Genomic DNA, 14,011 nt, shown 5'->3' on the forward strand with positions numbered 1-14,011 from the left:
TGTAAGACTATGGCTACAACTATTTCACCTTTGGATTATTCACACTTTCAAATAAAGCTGCAATTGGAAGAATCCTATTACAAATTGAATATGGGAAGCAAGATGATTCTTTATTTGATTAAAATGAAACATCTTCTTCAAGAGCCCTGCTCACTTAGTTTTAAAGAAGAAAACATAGAACATCTAGAAAGGTATTTCCCTGAACTACTGAGTGGTAGGATTTAAACAGTACCTGCCCCTCTTACTCATGATGATTTAAGGGGCATTCTTTTTTTTTCTGGTTGGTCATGAGTCTTGAACTCTGGGTCTGGGCACTGTCCCTGAGCTCTTCAGCTCAAGATGAGCACTACACCACTTGAGCCACAGCACCATTTCTGGTTTTCTGGTGGTTAATTGGAGATAAGAGTCTCATGGATTTTCCTGCCCAGGATGGCTTTGAACCAGGATCCTTATCGGCCTCCTGAGTAGCTAGGATTACAGGCAAGAGCTACCAGCACCCAGCTTAAGGGGCATTCTTCATGGGACCAATCTTCCTCAGTCTCTACAGATATTTAGCATTATGTGCACTCTCCAAGTTTCTACCTTCTTCCCCTATAAAATGCCATAAAAAGCTTCTTACATGAGCATGATCTTAACTGCCTTACATATTTCCAAATACCTCAAATCATGTGTATCTCCTCCATTTCCTCTCCAAGATGACATCTGGGTTTTACAGGGGAAAAAGGATTCTTGAGGATGTTTACATCAGTCTAACATTTTTAGGACCTCTAATCTCCAAGGTAATGGTTATTACTCAGCTGGTTGGCCTTCACAGTTAATGTAAACAGCTGGCGTCACTCATAAGCTAGTCATCCCCCCGGTTGGTACATATCTAAATGAAAACTATTTTCAAATGTGACATATAAACTTATTCACATATTGCCAAATGTTCATATATAGCCTTATTAGGTAATTAATTTGTCTGTTTATATTCTAGTAAAAAGGAATGTTCATATACAAAAATTATATCATGAAAGTAAGAAAACTTGGTTAAAAATAGTTGTTTCTCAGTTCTTGGGTGTCAATGAGAAATTAGAATCCAAGGGCGTAGTCTTCTAAGTCTTCTAAATTAATGATTGGAAAAAACTCATGGGTCTAAATAGAAAATATAATACTAAAATATTCAGAATAAATAATTACATTAAAGTCTTCCTTACTAGGCTATTATGTCTATTGTTATTGATTCTTTTTTTCATTGGACTCTGGATAAAGTAGTTGGATTTGACCAACCATCCAATTGGCTAACAGAGTCCTGGAAATTCTGACTTGGTTGACTAGTACATCTTGAAATTCCATGACACAGCAAGATTGTTATGGAAGATTTGACCCTGGACCTTTTGGTAGTTCAGAGTACTTAGTGCAATCTTCACAGAGCTCTGAGTCTTTGATAGAGACACAAAGTCAGGCCTCCTGTCTAGAGTTTCATTCAATCTTCACGAAGGAAACAAATTTACTTGGTAATGAAGCCAATAGCTGCAGTCTACTATTTAATCAATAATATGAGAATAAAGGAGAGTTAAGTTCCATATTATCTTTTTCATAAGAATTTGATCAATGCTCTCCCTGAAATAAGAATTTGTTAGACAGAGAGGGTACTGTCAAGTCTCCAGATCATGCCATTAAAATCCACAACCTTTGAAGTTTTTATGTTGACTCAACCTAGGGAAGGCTGAACATTTCTTTTCTGATTTGTCAAGACTTCCCCTGAAACTTTTAAAATAGAGTTGTACTGAGTAAGAAATATAGAGCATTTAAAACAAATTTAATTAATTCTGGCATCACCTAAGGCCTGTTGTGGAAGACATAAAAATACACAGTTCAGATGTTAGACTTCCATATCTTCTTGTTTGTTCTTTCTGGTCCACCTCAGAATTCAGGTCTTAGGCTTCTTGGGTTGATCTTGGCTCATGTCCAAGAAGGCTATGATTGCCACTCAATGCAAGGCTTTACTAATAGGCATTCCTTTCTCTGAGCTTCTCTGCTGTTGTATATTCAGAGATTTGTCAGAGTTACATCATGGTCCATTTATGTTCCTTAATGAATCCTACCTTTTCTTTCATTGCTATTCCTCCCTAATCAACCTTTTATACCCTGACTCTACTGTAGTGACAGCCTATAAGAGAAGTCAACTAACATTGTGGTACAGGGAATGATCAAATCCAGTAGTAAATTACGATTTTGAGATTGAATCCCACATTGCCTAAATAGCAAAGGATATTCTATTCTTGATTGTACAGTTTGTTCCTGGAACAGTATGGTGGCCCCATTTCTCTAGCTTTTTACCAACAGAGAGCATATGAATATAACACAAGATTAGGGACAGTTTGTTTATGTTGAAGCACATTCATGCATTACAAGATTAAGCAAGAAAGTTCAAGGGGATGAAGGAATTTGTTGCTAGGGTGTCTCAGCTAAGAAAATGATGACCCATGAAGAAAATGGATTTCCATTTTCTTAAGTTGCCACACATTAGCATGGAGAAAAGAAGTAAAATGTGGATGTGAACATGCTGGAGTGGAATGAACACATAAAACTCTTCAGAAAATTAGGAAAGAATATCCAAAAGTATGAGAAAGGTTCTGGTAAACGAGGCACCAACATCTCCAGTATAGTCAATGGTGGCTCTTCTCTACTGATGAAGGCTAGACTGTGGTGTAAATTGTCTCATTATTAACAATCAGCATGGTGGGACACTTAAATAAGAGATACTGAGTAAAGGTCAGTACCTCCTCAAGGTCAAGGGTCATAATCATAGGCTCCAGCCATGTCAGAGCAGCACCCAAGAGGGAATATAAATATGGTTAATGGAACTCCGTCTCACTGGGAAGACAAGATAAGAATACCTAATCAAGGTACTCCTTAATATACAAAATTAAAGGAAAGAAGTTCTGGGTGCTGGTGGCTCATGCCTGTAATCCTAGCTACTCAGGAGGCTTAGATCTGAGGATTTGAGGATTGTGGTTAAAAGCCAGTCCAGGCAGGAAATTCCTTAAGATTCTTATCTCCAGTGAACCACTTAGAAAAAGCTGGAAGTGGTGCTGTGGCTCAAGTGGTGGAGTGCTAACCCTGAGCAAACAGAAGCTCAAGGACAGTACTCAAGCCTTGAGTTCAAACCCCAGCATTGGCACAAAAAAAAAGAAAGAAGATATGAGTAGGAAGCTGATGATGATGATCACCCCAATGAAACTCACAATCTCTTGTTCAGTTTGAGACTTTTGATGGCTATTTTTGTCTGAGGTAGTCTTACTTTGCAATCTACACAATCCTTAAACTTGTGATTCTTCTGCTTTAGACTCTTGCATGCTGGTATTGCAAGCATGTACTTCCATGTCCAGCGATTCTGCCAACTTTAAAATAATTAATTATGGCTTAGTTGAGTCTCAGGAAAAGACTCTCTGCAACACCATATAAAGTATAGAATGATTCCCTTGATTCTTTCCCAAGGACATCCACTTCCACTTGTTTTAATAGTAGATGTTGGGAAGAACAGATTTCCACATATCATGGGAACTACTAAATACAAGGCCAGAATTGACATTGATACTCGAATATCTAAAGCAATATACCTACTAATGATAGGTCATTACCCAGTTTCTACTTGTACAGTTGTAATTGATAGATTAACTTTTATATACTACATATATATTATATATTTATGTATATGTGGTATGTATGTATATATACATATTCTAGCAGACAATAAAAGTTGTCAGTTTGGCCAAACCATAATGGTAGAAAGTGGAGGGATCATGACTGAATTTCAATCTTGCAAGCTGATCCCCCTAATATGACAAAGGTCTTTCAATAAAGTAGCCACTGTGTGGTAAGTCAGCTATAATGGGACCTTTCCCTTCTATCAGTGAATCTCGTAGGCTTAGATAACTTATTTTGGGTTTGCATTTACATTTTTTGTCAGTCATGGGGCTTTAACTCAAGGCCTGGGCACTGTCCCTGAGCTCTTTTGCTCAAGGTTAGTGCTGTACCACTTGGAGCAACAGCTCTACTTCCAACTTTCTGGTGGTTAATTGGAGATAAGAATTTCATGGATTCATTCATCTACTGAGGGGCATCTGGGTTGGTTCCATATCTTAGCTATAGGTCCTTTGGTTTCCTTCATTTGCAATAACTTGTCTAGGACAAGCAGAAAAAGTCAAAAGCTATGTACATATGACCACATAAGATGATGCTAGCTAGTCTGGGCACTGGTGGCTCACGCCTGTAATCTTAGCTACTCAGGAAGCTGAGATCTGAGGATAGCGGTTCAAAGCCAGCCCAGGCAAGAAAGTCCGTGAAACTCTTGTCTCCAATAAAACACCAGAAAACCGGAAGTGGTGCTGTAGCTCAAGTGGTAGAGTGCTATCCTTGAGCTGAAGAGCTGAGGGACAGTGCCCAGGCCCAGAGTTCAAGCCCCATGACTGACCAAAAAAAAAAAAAAAAAGATGATGCTAGCAAAATGAACCCCAGATACAGACACAAGTGGTTTTATCTTTCTTGCTGTTGTTTCTAGTGTATTTATAATGTACTATGTGATTTTTTTTGTTTCTTTTGTATGTTCTTCCCCCATGGTATAACCCCTGTTTTTACTGCATTTGATTCCAGTGCCTGTATCTTGTATATACATTTTTCTAATTTGGGGAGGGGAAGGGAAATAACAAAATGCTGAAATAAGGATACAGGTTGACCCATTGTAACAATGAGATGTAAAAGACACTATGTTGAAACGAACTTTACAACTTTGGTGGGGGGAGGGTAGGCAGGAGGAGTTAGGGAGGTGGGGAGCGAGAGGATGGTAGCAGAAAAACAAAGGAGGGGGTAACGATGCTCAATAGGAAATGAACTCATTACCTTACTCATGTAACTGTAACTCCTCTCTACAATATTTTTACAATAAAAATATATAATAAAAAAAGAGTCTCATGGAGATTTCTGCATGGGGTGGCTTTGAACTGGCATCCTCAAATCTTAGCCTCCTAAGTAGCTAGGATTACAGGCATGAGCCACCAGTGCCTGGCCATTCATTTACATTTTATACCCACTACATGTCATATAACATAGTATGTGGGAACTTATAATATCATGTTATGGTTTGAGTATGTCTCCCACTGGCATATGTGTTGAATGTTTAGGTCCCAGCTGGAACCTAGCTGATGGAAGCAGGTCATTATGGTCATTTCTTTAAGGGTTACATATAGTTCAGAGTTCTTCTTCCCTCTTTATTTCTGTCTGAGATGAATAAGTTCCTCTTCCACAAACTACCTCTGCTATAATGTTCTGCCCAAGTTTGTGGGGCCAAGTGTCTTTGGCTGGAATCTTCTGAAACCTTTGGTTAAAAAATATTCTTCCTAAAATTATATTACGTGGAGTAAGCCAGGCCCAAAGAAACATAGGTTCCATGGTTTCTCTTATTTGCAATAACTAGTATACGTCTTGGACAAGTAGAAAAGGTCAAAAGCTATGCACCTATGACCATATAAGATGATCTTAAGCAAAATGAACCTCAAAATAGGGACACAAGTGGTTTTTTCCTTTCTTCCGATTGTTTTTTAACATATTCATAATGTACTATGTGATTTTTTTTGTTTCTTTTTTATGTTCTTCCCCCATGGTATAACCCCTGTTTTCACTGAACTCACTGTATTTGTTTCTGGTGCCTTGCATCTTGTGTATACATTTTTCAAATTGGAAGAGGGGAAGGGAAATAAGAAAATGCTGAAATAAGGATACAGGTTGACCCATTGTAACAATAAGATGTACAAGACACTATGTTGAAAACGATCTTTACAACTTTGGTGGAGGGGGTAGGCAGGAGCAGTTGGGGAGGTGAGAAAGGATGGTAGGGGAAAAACAAAGGAGGAGGTAACAGTGCTTGCTAGGAAATATACTCATTACCTTACTCATGTAACTGTAATCCCTCTGAACAGTATTTTTACAATAAAAACATATAAAAATATTCTTCTTCTTCCTTTTTCAGATTGTTCCTGTCAGATGTTTTGTCATATTAATCAGAAAAGTAACCAACAGAGAACATTGGCACTAGAGAAATGTGGTACTTTCTGTGGCTAAATCTGACAATAGGGTTCATAAGGTATTTGAAGTTACGCAGAGAAGAAAAATTTTAATGTTTGGCGATCCTAGCCAGGTGTCAGTGGCTCATACCTGTAATCTTAGATACTCAGAAATCTAAAATCTAAGGATCCAGCTTAATATTGTGAGTCAGAGCCTGAGAAATCAGAATGTCTATAGGAATGAATATAGTAAAAGCCAGGCTCATGAGGTTTCACACAAGAAATGCTACTCTATTGGGAATCAGACTAGAGACCATTCATGTTACAAATTTTGTCCACATATTTATCTATGTTGTTTTAGAAAGGAAAGATGCCCATTGTGAGACATTTCAGATATTGGTCACAACATACCAAAGTCAGACTCTGCTCATGGAAGGCTTGAAGATATGAATGAGTAATCACATTTGAAGACTGTGAGAAGAGAATTTCTCCTATGCACCTGTTCACAAATGGAGGCTTAGGAAGAATTTAATGCAGTCACAGACCAAGTGTTTCTAATTGTTTCTCAAGCTAGTAGCAGACAGCAGGAGAAGAGAGATGGCAAGAGACAGCTACAGGAGCAGGGCAGGGCAAGCCTGTGGAAAGGCCTGCAAAGAGGCCTGGGGAGAGGCCTGCAAAGAAGGAAGAAGGAAGGAAAAGGAAAAGGAAAAGGAAAAGGAAAAGCCTTCCTGTTAGGCGATGGAATGCTTAGGAGCTTTGGAGGGTGGTGTTGGAGGTTGCAGACCGAAGTTTGCAGACCAACCAAGGTCAGGGCTGCCCATTGGAGGCACAGAGGTGTGGTGGTTGAGGCTGCTCTTGGTTCTGGGTAGCTAGCCCAGGATAAGGTAGTCCCAGGCCCCTTTTCTGGCACTATTATTTTGGAATGTTTTAGAAACTTTAGGGGGTTTTGCCTAGTGAAAGAACTTGGTTACTAGGTGATGAAGGCTATCTTTCAGAGATATATCTTGTTCTGTATTTTTATACCCCAATTAGTCCTCTGTCTCTAGAAAAGAACTGAAAGTTAAAAATACTTTAATGTAATAGAGAATTGTTTAGGAAACCTAGGCCTCATTTATTAAAGTCTGGGGAACATAAAGGTACTCTTGTATTTAAGAAGAGTTCCTACCACATTAATAAATGGTTTAACTTTTAGGTTTTGTTAATATAAAAAAATGAAGTTTAAGCAAACAGTTTGGTGTCCAAGCTGTGAAACTATTACAGACTGCTGTTTTCAACTTTGGCAGGCAATTACCTCGTCTGTACAATATATTGCCATAATAGAGATTTCATAGTCTCTGCAAAACAGGTTTATCTCATTTTATCATTTATGATTTAATGTCTTCCATTCACTTGGTCTTGAAACCTTGAAAATAAATGCTCAACATTTGGTAATGTTTATTCTTGTTAGGCTTTTAGTCAAGCTATTAGTAAAAAGTCTGAAAAAATTCTGCACTCTCCCTAAAATCTTCAGGGAAAGGTTTGGATGAGACTCAGTGCTGTGATGCTTGCCTAGTGTGTAATTATTAGGTTGAGTACTAAGGCTAAAAGAAAATATTTTTGGGAGGAAATATACTACTAAGAACATTCTTGGCAACTGATGAGTTTTAGATAAAAATTCATCTGCTAAACCTTAATCATTAGCTAAATTTCCTTTGAGGAGGCTGAAGGCTCGCCAAGAGGCTTGTCTCGCAGTACTACATTTCCCATCACACACTGGGCGGCCCTGTCGTCCTCACTATTCAGGGGCTTTCGTCATTTCCTGCCGCGCAGCCGATGGATTCTGGATTTTGTAGTTCTCTCCCAGTTCTCTTTGGTCGCCGTCTTGATCGTGGGAGTGTGTGGCCATCTAGACTACTTCGAAAGTGGTATGATGATACGCTCTTACGGCTCCTTCACTAGTCTTATTTATCAAGCTCAACTTAGTGTGAGTGTTGGTTTCTCACGCTCCGCCTCTTCCCTGCTGCCGGTACCGGGAAGGGGAAGTGATGCACTTCCGGTGCCATGGCGGCGCGGTTGAGCTTTAGGTAATTATCGAACTCCGTCGACTCGCCGCCCTGGGCGAGCCGGATCCTGGGTGGCGGGTGGCCGCGGGCGGTGGGTCCGGGAGGAGGAGGGGCGTGGGCGCGGGCACGGTGGTCTGTGGTGGGCGTCACGGGGCCGCGTGGGGCTCTACCCCCGCCCCTGGCGGGCCCGCGAGCTGGGGGTCGGGCTGCGGGCCGGGCCCGCGCGTCGGGGCGGGCGGGGAGGACTCGCTCTCGGGGCGGCGCGCCCGGCGTGCGCCGTCCGGCCGCGGGCTCGGTGTGGGGCCGCGCTCCGCACCCGCGCGGGCCCCCTCCTCTCCGAGCGGCGTGCGCTCCGGGATGGATCACTAACCTCGCATCCCCCGAGGGGCCGCAGGGCCGCCCCCTTTCCGAGTTGGCTCTTTGCAGCCGAGCATCCCTGGCAGTGCTTCTCTAAGATGTCATTAGTCTGAAAGGAAAAGTATTCCCATTGCCTAAGCCCGGGGCACATTGCTTCCCGCCTTGTGTGCTCTGCATCCGTCATTGTTCAGAAGCCCGACCACCAACTCGCTGCAGGAGGTCGGCGACTCTCAAATCCAGTCTGCAGTTTTCCTCTACTGAGGTTACTTGTTCGTGGAACAGGATTATGCTAGTTCATAGGTGTGTGTCTAGTATATAAGACATTACATACAGTTTATGTAGTATATAGTACCGAGGCTAACTAGAAATAAAAAATCTCTTTACCTATTATTTGATCCTCAATTCTTCACGGAAAGTGGGAAAAGAAAGATTCTGGGAAAGGCTATTTCTAGATGCAAAAAAAATGGTTGACTTACAGTGCAGTTAACCTTTCATTTTTAAATGTTGAGAGCAGAATAGATAATAGGCAGTCTTGGTTTTCAGACAATCAGTTAACATGACTTTCCTTCTCCTCCCTCACCTTTTTTTTTTTTTTTTTTAAAGAAAATCTGTGCTTAGACCTGTCGGTTATGCCTAGTAGTGCAGGAGGCAATATCAGTTACTATCCTGTGAAAAAGTAGATTTAAAATTGACGTGAAAAGTTGTTTGAACCTAGAGAAGCATTGCAACAGGGAGTATCTATTAAGAGAAGAAACTTAGTTATATTGGTGCTGGGGATCTATTAGCTTAACGGGTCTATCTTTGGGGGGCAAGTTATTTAACTACTGTAGTCTACGGTCCTTCATCTGTAAAAATGTCAGTACTTCTATCAATGGATGCCAAAAACCCTTACCACTTAGATATGAGGAACCATGGTTCATTTAAGCACTACACAGTGCCTAAAAAAGTGTTAGCTATTTTATTTTCTGCTGCGATGTAGCAGCTAATGAATAATTTTTGTTAGCATTCCTGTTGTTTGGTTCCAAGTACTGTTCTTTACTCATCTGTCAGGTCATGGCTAGCACTTCTATTAAACCATACCTCCACTCCAGGTTTTTTGCTACTTAATTGGAGATAGAGTCTCTTGAGGGCAATTTTGCCTGGACTGGCTTTGAGCTGAGTGCCTCAAATCTCTTAAGAGATTAGGCATGAATTACCAGTGCCCTGCATAAATTTTAAGTTTAGAATTGGAAGTTTTTAAGGGTCCTAGCTTCTGGATATGTTGTTAAGAACTTCTAGGTTCTACTGTGTTCATACAAGGTCTTTCATGTTCCCTCTCACTTATGTTCAAATTTCTGTATGTACTTCTTGGCCTGATTAAAGAACAGGAATCATCCAGGCCCTTTGGTTTTTTTGTTTTGTTTTTGTTTTTTGCTTTGTCTTCATGTCTCAGTGCTTACACACTTGAATCTCATCTCCTGAATGACTTTTTCATGTGAATAATTCCTATTTGTCCTCCAAGACCACTTTGTGTACATTCAGGGCTTACTTAGTTGCACTTCCTCCTTTCCAGAAGTACTGTTTTAATAACATTGGTATAACAATTAGACTTTTCTCCTATTTTGTAAGTGGGCATATTTACCTTTTGATGTATTGTGTATGTTGTCCGATACAGATATCATCTCATTGTACATGGTTTATATAGGCACTTGTCTTTACCAAGAAGACTATGGCTGTACTTCACTCTCTTAGCTTTATACCTCCTCATTTTCTCGTAGTCACTTTTCAAGTCATTAATTAGTAGATCTATCAACTGGTCTTCAGCTTATCTTTTTTTAAAAAATCTTTTATAGATATTTTTTCAATTGTTATAACACCATAGACTTCTGTACAAATACAATTTTATAATATGAGGATGGAAGGAGTCATTACATGATCATGTTTATTTGAAACAAAGCAGTTAAATAGAGGTGAAGGTGATGATACAGATTTGAAATTTAAGGTTTATTTTTTTTAATCATGGATATGGATATAAATTTATTCACTAGATTTAAGAAAAAGATGTGATAGTACTGTTTACTCAGTGAATGAGATGCTGTGGTCACTGAGTAAAGATAATTCATGCTTTCAGGAAGCTAAGCCAGAAGCCAAGAGAAACCAAGGATGTATGGGGGAAACTCAAGAAGAGTTGTAGGCTTGGGAGGATGTAAGTGTCAGTGCCTGAAGGTATGCCAACTGAAAGGATCCACTTAGTATTTGTTCAATAGCAGAAGATCTGCTACAAGTTAAGAAATTATAATTCTGTTAAAATCATATACAACAAGTATTGTTAGCAAAGAATAGAGACAGAATTTAAAGAGGACAGTTGGAAAGTGTGGGATAGTATTGAATGTGTCCTAATGGAATGTGTTTTTAATTTGGAAACTTGGTTTTCCAGTGGTCAGATTAATGTATTTAAACAATATTTTTGTCCTACATGAATAGAATATCTAAGGACTTAATATTTTTAGATTTAATTTGGAGAAGCTTTTAAAGTCAAGATAAAGACTTGGTGAGAAAAATTATTCCATCTGTCCTTAAATGAAACTAAGGTGGTATCATTAGGAGACTTCCCTAAATAGAGTCATCCCCCATTGTACACAGCTTAAAGTAATAGGGAGAAAATTAGAGGCAGATTTGCTTCAACTAACTGAGATCAGAATTTGGTGACTGGGAGAATAGGAAATTGTCATTTGGGAAGTGCTATAGATGATAATTCCAGGTGAGATGAGAAGAAAATTAATGTGGAGGACCTTTGAGATACTCACATAGAGTTTCCAATGGCCACTAGGACATAGAATTTGGAGCTGTGTAGAGAAGTTTGGATTGGAGTGAAAGTTTTTATGTTAATTGAAGTTTGGGGATAGAGATGGTCTCCCAGAGATAACATGCAGGGTATTGGAAAGGGGTGGGGTGGGCTCAAGGGGAAAAGGGTAGAAAAAAAGAGAAGAGGGGGAAAATGAGGATGAGAATCCAATGTATATCCTACAAAGTTTCAGAAGAATGAGGAAAGGGGTGGGTAGGGCATGGATAGGTGAGAATGTTGAAAGGGGTGACATTGATCAAGATACATTGTATTCATAAACTGCTTTGTTAAATGGAAGCTCCTTTGTACAACTACTTAAATATAATAAATTTTTTTAAAAAAGGACCAACACCACTCATTTGTTCTTTTAATGAATATGTATATACATATATACAGAGAAAGAGAGCACTCTAGTAATGAGCATTGAGCAATAACAACAAAAATGCAAGGGCAAAGATTAAATCCTATGTCTGCTACAAAAAAAAGCTGGTATTAAAGGAGAAGGTAACAGAAGAAAGGAATGGAAACCTTACAAGGTCTGTGTGAAATTGAGAAGAACTTCAAGAAAAAGGGGATTCCCTGAGTCAATGCTGGAGTACTGTGTAACAAAAGTGAAAAGTTGCCCCTGGATGTAGCACCAGTAAGGTCAATTTTAACCTTGTTACGTGCTGTGGAAGAATGGAAAACCAACATTGGTAAGGAGAGGTTTGGTGAGGTTAAGAGTTAGACACTTCAAAAATGGACATACCAAAATTAGTTCAGCTGTATAAAGGAGGAGAAAGTGGAACTAAATAGGGGACAGGATAAAAGGATTTTGTCCTATAAATGTCACTTTTTTCCCTTTTTTGGCCTGTATCGTGGTTTGAATTGACCTTGTACTCAAGAGGCTTGCTCACCAACTGGCACTCTACCACTTGAATTAGCAATTTGCTAATCAGAGATTGACTCTCATGCTCTTTTCTTCCCAAGCTGGTTTTGAAGTATATATAATAGCCAAGTGAATGTATTTTTTTTTTGTAATATCTGATTGCTTAAATATAGGCTGGTATAGTCTCAACTTCATGATGTAGGAAATAGTAGATATAATGCTTCCAATTTGTCATAGGTAGTTTTTGGTGTAGATACTGGTATTACCTGGTGCGTTAAAATTTCTTTTATTTTTTTATGCCTGAGTTTTACTTTTAAGTTGTTTTAAATTTTATGGTGCTCTGTCCTTTTACAAAGCATCAAAGACCCTCAAGTGTTTTTCTGTTTATTCCTCTCTCATTTAATAAAATCTAGAACTTTCTGCACAGTAGTTGAACTTGGATTTGTAATCATTCAGTGATTATAAAACAAAGAACACACCTGCTGTATGCAGTGCATAGGAATCAAACAACAAATGAGTAAAGGCCAATAAATCTTGGTAATTCTTGGAACCAGAACTTCTCTGAAATAATAATTGTTTTGATTTGAGAAAAGAAATGTAGTGTATGTATTATTTAGTAATCCCCCTTCAGGGTCTAGGTCACTATTCTCCAATTAAATATGTTTGAGTACTTAACTCGTGTCAGTGTATATTCAAGTTTTTTTAAAAACAGGTTTTATTTTGAACATTGAATAGTATCATTTTCTTCAGGCAGGGGTGGGGGAGGGTATTAGGGCCTGGGTGCTGTTCCTGAACTCTTCTGCTCAAGGCTAGTGCTCTACCACTTTGAGCAATAGCACCACTTCCAGTTTTCTGGGTGATTTGTTGGAGATAAGCGTCTCATGGCTTTTCCTGCCTGGGCTGGCCTTGAACCGTGATCCGTAGATCTCAGCCTTCTGAGTAGGTAGGATTATACCCGTGAGCCACTGACTCCGGGCCTAGAATTTTTTTTTCTTTTAGAAAGCATTCTTATGTTTAAAAATTTACCCAACTTGGCCTGCTATTATTCTATAGACTACAGAGGTACAAACTAAAGAACCTTGCTTTAATTCCCATTTGCTTTAGTAGTTTTACAGTAGTATGCTTCAATGACTGAAGAGACCCATATAAAGTGGTGGAACTGTGTTGTTCTTGAAATAATCTAGAAAGAAGTGCATTTTAGCCATTAGTTGAATATTTTCTGATGGTCTGAGTTGTAGATAATTTTGACAAGTTATTATTTCATAGATTCTTAGTGTGAAATATTTCTTAGAAATGTTATTGGAGAATATTTTGCTATCTAATGCTTGCTGAAATAGAGAAAAATGTTTATTGTTTTAAACTAGTGCTCCCAGGGCTTTATCTCCTATTGTAAAACACCTTCTTTGCTGAGGAAAACAGGTATGGTTTTGTTGAGTTGCTTACTTGTGACAAGGCAAGACGTTTAATAATTCATCATAAAATCCACAAAGTAATGGTAAGAAGAGCAGGGAGAGCTATAAACTCTAGATAAATTGCTCTCATTTCAGGGATTTCCAGTTAGTCTTAAGTTATAAGCATGAACGTGTTGAACTCATAATTTCCCTATAGGCATATTCTGAATAAGTCTGGACAGTGATAAGTACTTCATGCATCTTTTTTTGTTGTTGTTGTTAGAAATGCAGTAACAGTCTACAGGGTTGCTAAGTTTACTCATGTCCTGAAATTTGGAAGTATGTATAAAAGGTGATACTTAACTGCCAGAAATTATTTGCTGGAAAAGGTTGAAATGTAAAAAGAGAAAGATAACATCAATCAGAAAAATAAGTTGATTAAATCATTAAGGCAACTTGAAATACAATACAGAAAAGTTGGTTTT

General features: G+C 38.9%; 1 protein-coding gene across 2 annotated transcripts in view; it reads left to right on the forward strand.

Moving 5' to 3' along the window:
• Window positions 1-7,861: 7,861 nt before the first annotated feature.
• The window catches only part of Cwc22 (CWC22 spliceosome associated protein homolog), a 54,811-nt gene continuing 48,661 nt past the window's right edge, over window positions 7,862-14,011 (forward strand). Inside the window, exon 1 of one of the 2 annotated variants that reach the window (XM_070019828.1) lies at window positions 7,862-7,948. The gene's annotated coding sequence lies outside the window, so the exon portion shown is untranslated. Of the gene's footprint in view, window positions 7,949-8,039; window positions 8,108-14,011 lie in introns of those variants that run through there. The other variant, XM_070019811.1, reaches the window with a different exon arrangement.

This window comes from Dipodomys merriami, unplaced genomic scaffold (genome assembly GCF_024711535.1).
Source record: "Dipodomys merriami isolate MVZ:Mamm:240054 unplaced genomic scaffold, mDipMer1.0.p SCAF_1, whole genome shotgun sequence".
NCBI classification, from domain to species: Eukaryota; Metazoa; Chordata; class Mammalia; order Rodentia; family Heteromyidae; genus Dipodomys; species Dipodomys merriami.